Below are 7,523 nucleotides of genomic sequence, written 5' to 3' on the forward strand. Positions count from 1 at the left end.
TTCTGTTCCATGCAAGTGGATTTTCTCCAGGGCAGGAGAAACTATTTCTAAGAAAAGAAACAGACTCAGCCAGCGCACAGTAACACTAATCCTCTTTTTAACTGTAAATAACAAAAGGGCTACCTGACATAGATCATGTTTTTACTTTGCAAGTTCTTGATTAGGGGTGGGTTTTGATTATCGCCTTTCTGATTACAATCCATGCTAAATTGAATAAAGTGATATTGATTCATTAAAATCCCGTGTCGATTTGTAAATTAACGTTATTATGCCTGAAACGCCAGCATCTCAGGTTAAACCTCACAACATGTCGTCAAACACCATACAGCTAAAACAGTAACTGGGAGCAGGTTTACGGATTCTGCATACAAACGTGAACACAGAGCGCGGACCCGACGCGTCAGAGTCAGATTTTGATGTGTCGGCTGGTCCGCGCTGTGTTTGCCTCTTTTTTCTTCGCTGGCTTCTGCAGCTGCAGGTTTCATAACTCTCTGTTTACATCTCTAATTAAGTCTCACATGTGTCAGCTTTCTTTTAATAGATACGAAATTATGGATATATACTGTTAAATGATCAGACTTGTAATATTTCTGACTGAGGCAAAACTTTCCAGATTCCAATCAAATTGAATCGGATCCTGTATCGAATCAAAATGATTCTACAAATCAGTGACGATGCAGCCGTACTCGGCTTCCTAAGCATTTTCCCTTTCCAGTTCACAATCAATCCCACCCCTAGGTCAAAAATATGTATAGGACAATTGGCCTAATCTAATATTTTGTATGAACCTGTCAAGCTGTCCAGTGATTAAACGACAAGTAGATGGAGGCAGGACTTCACAGCAGGGGCATACTCCATAATGTGCTGTGCATTCTCATATGTATATTATATATATTGCTCACTTATTGTATTTACCAACATCAAGGAGTTATGAGCAGAGAAAGGCCACCATAGTGCATGTTTAAATAGGGAAAGTTTATTGATCAAAATGTATTACGCAAATACGCATTACATTTTTTTCAGCCCCCCAATCGAGAAAACAAAACCAATTACATGTTCAAAGCAACGGAACGGTGGCCCAATATCAGAGAGAACTCCACTCTTGAGTGAGCAGCGATGATTGAGCAGTCCGTTTTATTTTGCAGATTCAAGCTGCTCTTCAAAATTTTCACCACCAGATGTCACCGGAGAGGACTGTGTTGAAAAGCTTCGAGTAATGAACCGTTTTTCAATACAAGCTTCAGTGCTTCGGAAAGCTTCATTTGGCCATCACTAGTTGCAGCTGTTCCAGTCCCTTGATTAAGGAGCCAAGAGGTGGAAAAGGGGCGGAGCGAGCTTTAAAGGAAGACTGCAAATTGGTTCATGCCATAACTCGGGACCATGGGGGGGAATTGGAGTTCATTATGTTAGGTTTAGTTAGGTTTTGTGTGTTTTACCCCTTCTCCTGTTTTTGTGGGCTGATCAGCCACTATTTAAGTTTCCCCTTTGTCTCCTTAAGTTAGGTCAGTTTGTTTGAGTTATCAGTTGTGTTGTCAACTTTGAGTAGAGTTTTGTTATTTTGACCTCTTTTATGAGCCCAAGATTTTGATTCTTTTTGCATGAGTTAACCAATTATGTTTTTTGGGCTAAATTAAAAAAATCATTTTTTTGGACTTTAACCTGTGCCTAAGTTTCTTTCACTGCTTGGTCCATCACAGGCTTGTATTTATTTGAGGTGGATTTGTTTCTTTTAAAGCAACGAGCATCTGGGACCGCCGAGGGAGAGCAAGCCCACAGGTGAAAGTTGCATTGCTGGCAGGTTGCACCAATAAGACTATATTGTGGTCGTTAGTGACTTTTTCCATTTTGATGTTTTAGGCCTTTTGCAAACCCTTTGTTTTCTTTTAAAATAATAAATTTTAACGTATCTGACTGATATTTGACCCTCTTGTCCCGTTTATTCTGGGCTCGTTCCTGTAAGAGCTTTGGGCCTGAAAGTTTGCACGAGTAGTATAGAGGCTCTTAGCGGTTACTCGGTGGCTTTTACTCGCTACATATGAGTGCTTGTGTATAAATACACAAACCATACACATATGCTTTCAATTGTGTAATTTAAGTGATCTAGGTAGTTCTGTTTTGGAAGTTCAGTTAACGCTAGAAATGTGCTTTGGAGTTTGTACGTGCTTTCTCTAGGAGCCACCGCATATATTTATAAACATATATAATTAAAACCACTTTTTTTTTTTTACATCAGTAATTCCTTTTGTACATAATTTTATATTATTGTTGACAATAAATCAATTAAAGCAACAAAACACCCTCAAGAGCTGGTTGGGAGCTGAAAGAGCCGGCTCTTTTTAGTGAGCTGAGCCGGTTTTCCAAAAAGAGACGGAAATCCCATTACTACTGGCAGAGTCCAGCACCCACCAGAAAGGAGTCCAACATTGCCAGTTATTTGAACCAAGCTCTTGTAATGGATGTACATGATCGAATGGCCTGTAGCAATGGGCCAGACACCCCATACTGTTGAAGCACCTCCCACAGGACACACTGAGGGACAAGGTCGAATGGCTTCTCAAAGTTCACAAAACACAGCCAGACTGGTTGGACAAACTCCTATGCACCTTCAAGTACTACTACTGCACATAATACTTACTGCATAAAATGCTACTTACTTACTGTACAGAATTCACCTACTTGCTGCACACAATGTCCCCCATGTATATATTCACCTAATGTATAATGTTCTTCTCTCCCCTTTTGCACAGTCGAGGAGTGTCAGGATACATTTCACTGTGTGTTGTACTTGTATAACTATGCATGTGACAAATAATGAATCTTGAATCTGAATCTTGAAGTATCATGGGGAGGATAAACAGCTGGTCCAGTGTTCTACGACCAGGACATGCATTGTTCCTCCTCTATCAGAGATTCGACTCTCCTTTCCAGCACCGTGGCATTTTCCCAGGGAAGCTGAAGAGTGCGATCCCTCTTTAGTTTTAGCATACCCAGCAGTCCTATTTCTTGAAGATGGGAATCACCACCCCGGTCTGCCAATCCAGAGCTACTGCCCCTGATCTCCATTAAACATTGGCATGTGAGCTAAGACAGATCTTCAATATCCAGAGCCTTCAGGAACTCGGGGCAAAACTCTTCCACCTGTTACGGCCCTTGCAGGGCCTCCTCCTGAAGGTGCCTGTGTGGGCGTGTCCTTCAATCTCTTCTGCCTGAGGTGCCACCCCCCCTGTTACGTTCCCCTAAAAGGGGTCTAGGCGATGAGGGGGGGAGGGAATAACAAAATGTGTCCTGGTCAGAAAAAGGAGAAAGAGGTAAAATGGTTAAATTAAAGAGTTTTATTAAAGTTCCTATTAATATTCAACTAAAAGAGACGGACAAGCCGCTATCACCATTTAAGGAAACCAACAAAACTCAAGCGTTGGTTTATAAAGTAAAACGTAAGTCAAAAAGAGAGAGCAGCTCACTAACTGCAAATACACCAAACACACCTAATAGTTGTTTAACTGCATCAGTGACCTCACCCCGGTGATAGAAGAGTCGTCCCCCTCATCCTCCTTCCTTTACAGAAGATGTGCCGGTGAGATTAGGGAGGTGTATCAAGTATCCCTTCCACCGCCCAACAATACCCTTAGTCAGCAGTGCTCCGCTGGCACTACGCACGGTGCAGGTAGAAGACCGCTTTCCTCTCCTGAGTCAACTGACGGTTTACACGAATCTCTTTGAGGCAGTCTGAAAGTCTTTTTTCATGGCATCGCCAAACTCCTCCCACACCCAGGTTTTTGCTTCAGCCACTGCCTGAGCCGCCTTCCGCTTGCCCTGTCGGTACCTATCAGCTGCCTCAGAAGTCCCACAGGCTAACCAAGCCCGATAAGAATCCTTCTTCAGTCTGACGTTTCCCTTCACCTCTGGTGTCCACCATCTTGTTTCGGGGTTACCACCACAACATGCACCAACAACCTTGTGGGCATAGCTTCAGGAATGGAGGTTCTGAACATGGTCCATTTGGACTCATTGTTCCCCAGTCTCTCTCGGAATGCTGTCAAAGCTCAGCCGGAGGTGGGAGTTGAAGATCTCTCAGACCTCTCCCCGGTCTTCCCAGCACACTCTCACTAGATGTTTACCTGATCCAACTCACCACCAGGTCAGTTGACAGCTCAGCACCTCTCTTCGACCGAATGTCCAGAGCATACTGCCGCAGATCCAATGATATGATTACAAAATGTATCACTGACCTGCAGCCTACAATGTCCTAGTGCCACGTGCACTTATGGGCTCTCTTATGTTCAAACACAGTGTTTATTATAGACAAACTGTGGTTTGCAGTGAAGTCTCTTAACAAAAAAAACCACACTCAGGTTCCGATCCAGCAGGCCATTCCAGCCAATCGCACCTGTGCAGGTCTCACTTTCATTGCTCATCAGCATTGACTTCTTCCAGTAGGATGACAGAGTCCAGAGGCGGAGCATTCGATATTGTTGACTATAATGTTTTATTAAAGAGATAAGAGTATGCTGTAGGTATTAAACCACTACAGCACAGTACCTGTAAGTCCTGTCATATCTAACAGATTCCAATTTGTGTATGTAAATGGACACACCTCTCCACACACTAAGATTAATCTAGTTCCTAGGCTGTTTTATAAAAAAAATGGGAAGAAGTAGTTTTCAGTTTTATAGACTATCATCAGTGATGCCCTTTGAAGCAAACTGCAGGCATTTATGGTCACAAGCCATTAAGTGGACTGACTGGACAGAAAAAATCATTAAAGCTTTAAGAATTCTCATCTTTGCAGTGCCCAATTATTAACAAGCAAGGACATACTTGAGCAGTTAATCAGCAGATATCTTACCACACAGCAAAACTAAATACTCTCAATTTGGAAATTCTTAAAAAAAAACCTGTAATGACATGTATGATTCTACATGACAATCACAAGCTCCTGCACTGAAGACACAAATGTAACATGTAAATAGCACTAAGTTGACCACAACAGCCAAAAACCAAAAGGATTACCCAAACACAGATACTATGACGCAAAAATTACCAACCAGTAATCCAACCAAGTGATCTGTTATCTCCACCACACAAGTCAATTCAATTTTATTTATATAGTGCCTAATCACAACAAAAGTCGCCTCAAGGAGAAAAACTCAACAATCATATGACCCCCTATGAGCAAGCACTTTGGCGACAGTGGGAAGGAAAAACTCCCTTTTAACAGGAAGAAACCTCCGGCAGAACCAGGCTCAGGGAGGGGCGGGGCCATCTGCTGCGACCGGTTGGGGTGAGAGAAGGAAGACAGGATAAAGACATGCTGTGGAAGAGAGACAGAGATTAATAACAGATATGATTCAATGCAGAGAGGTCTGTTAACACATAGTGAGTGAGAAAGGTGACTGGAAAGGAAAAACTCAATGCATCATGGGAATCCCCCGGCAGCCTACGTCTATTGCAGCATAACTAAGGGAGGATTCAGGGTCACCTGGTCCAGCCCTAACTATATGCTTTAGCAAAAAGGAAAGTTTGAAGCCTAATCTTGAAAGTAGAGATAGTGTCTGTCTCCTGAATCCAAACTGGAAGCTGGTTCCACAGAAGAGGGGCCTGAAAACTGAAGGCTCTGCCTCCCATTCTACTTTTAAATACTCTAGGAACAACAAGTAGGCCTGCAGAGCGAGAGCGAAGTGCTCTAATAGGGTGATATGGTACTACAAGGTCATTAAGATAAGATGGGGCCTGATTATTTAAGACCTTGTATGTGAGGAGCAGGATTTTGAATTCTGGATTTAACAGGAAGCCAAAACAGGAGAAATCTGCTCTCTTTCTAGTCCCTGTCAGGACTCTTGCTGCAGCATTTTGGATCAGCTGAAGGCTTTTCAGGGAGTTTTTAGGACTTCCTGATAATAATGAATTACAGTCGTCCAGCCTGGAAGTAATAAATGCATGAACTAGTTTTTCAGCGTCACTCTGAGACAGGATATTTCTAACTTTAGAGATGTTGCACAAATGGAAGAAAGCAGTCTTACATATTTGTTTAATATGTGCATTGAAGGACATGTCCTGGTCAAAGATGACTCCAAGGTTCCTCACAGTGTTACTGGAGGCCAAGGTAATGCCATCCAGAGTAAGAATCTGGTTAGATACCATATTTCTAGGCTTTTCAGGGCCGAGTACAAAAACCTCAGTTTGATCTGAATTAAGAAGCAGAAAGTTAGCGGCCATCCAGGTCTTTATGTCTTTAAGACATTCCTGCAGTTCAACTCATTGGTGTGTGTTATCTGGCTTCATGGACAGATAGAGCTGGGTGTCATCTGCATAGCAGTGTAAATGTATGCTATGGAGTCACACTGGGTTAAATATGTACACTTGGGTTTTAAGGGGTATTTATTATTTTCTTCTTTTTTTTGGGTTGTATGGAAGCCCCAAACGCAATTTTATTGTTCTTGACAATGACAATAAATAAATAAATACTAAATACTAAATACTAATATGTCTTCTAATGATGCTGCCTAAGGGAAGCATGTATAATGTAAACAGAATTGGTCCTAGCACTGAACCCTGTGGAACTCCATAATTAACCTCAGTGTGTGAAGAGGACTCTCCATTTACATGCACAAACTGGAGTCTATTAGATAGATATGATACAAACCACTGCAGTGCAGTACCTGTAATACCTACAGCATGTTCTAATCGCTCTAATAGGATGTTATGGTCGACAGTATCGAACACTGCACTGAGGTCTAGCAGGACAAGCACAGAGATGAGTCCACTGTCAGAGGCCATAAGAAGATCATTTGTAACCTTCACTAAAGCTGTTTCTGTGCTGTGATGAGCTCTGAAACCTGACTGAAACTCTTCAAATAAACCATTCCTCTGCAGATGATCTGTTAGCTGTTTGACAACTACTCTTTCAAGGATGTTTGATATAAAGGAAGGTTGGAGATTGGCCTGTAATTAGCTAAGACTGCTGGGTCTAGAGATGCTTTTTGAGTAAAGGTTTAACTACAGCTAGCTTGAAGGCCTGTGGTACATAGCTGATTATTAGAGATAGGTTGATCATATTTAAGATCGAAGAATTAATTAATGGCAGGACTTCTTTGAGCAGTTTTGTAGGAATGGGGTCTAAAAGACACGTTGATGGTTTGGAGGAAGTAATTATTGAAGTTAACTCAGAAAGATCAATTGGAGAAAAAGAGTCTAACTTAACATCAATGGTACTAAGAGTAGCTGTAGATAATATTACATCTGTGGGATGATTATTGGTAATTTTTTCTCTAATGAGTAAAATTTTATTTGTGAAGAAGTTCATGAAGTCATTACTAGTTAACGTTAAAGGGATGTTTGGCTCAACAGAGCTCTGACTGTTTGTCAGCCTCGCTACGCTGGTCTTTGCTTGCCCCCACCACAAAGGGTGGTCTTGCAGACGAGTCCCAAATCTGACAGCATCAGATGTCATTGGAGATAACACTGTGATGAGTGTGAAGCTATATAAAAGTCTCAAGATTTATTTATTTGTTGAGGATCATAAG

The sequence above is a fragment of the Mchenga conophoros genome, linkage group LG4 (assembly GCF_057382185.1).
Source record: "Mchenga conophoros isolate Kocher_MC1m ecotype Shallow Benthic linkage group LG4, M_conophoros_male_GT1.1, whole genome shotgun sequence".
Taxonomy (NCBI): Eukaryota; Metazoa; Chordata; class Actinopteri; order Cichliformes; family Cichlidae; genus Mchenga; species Mchenga conophoros.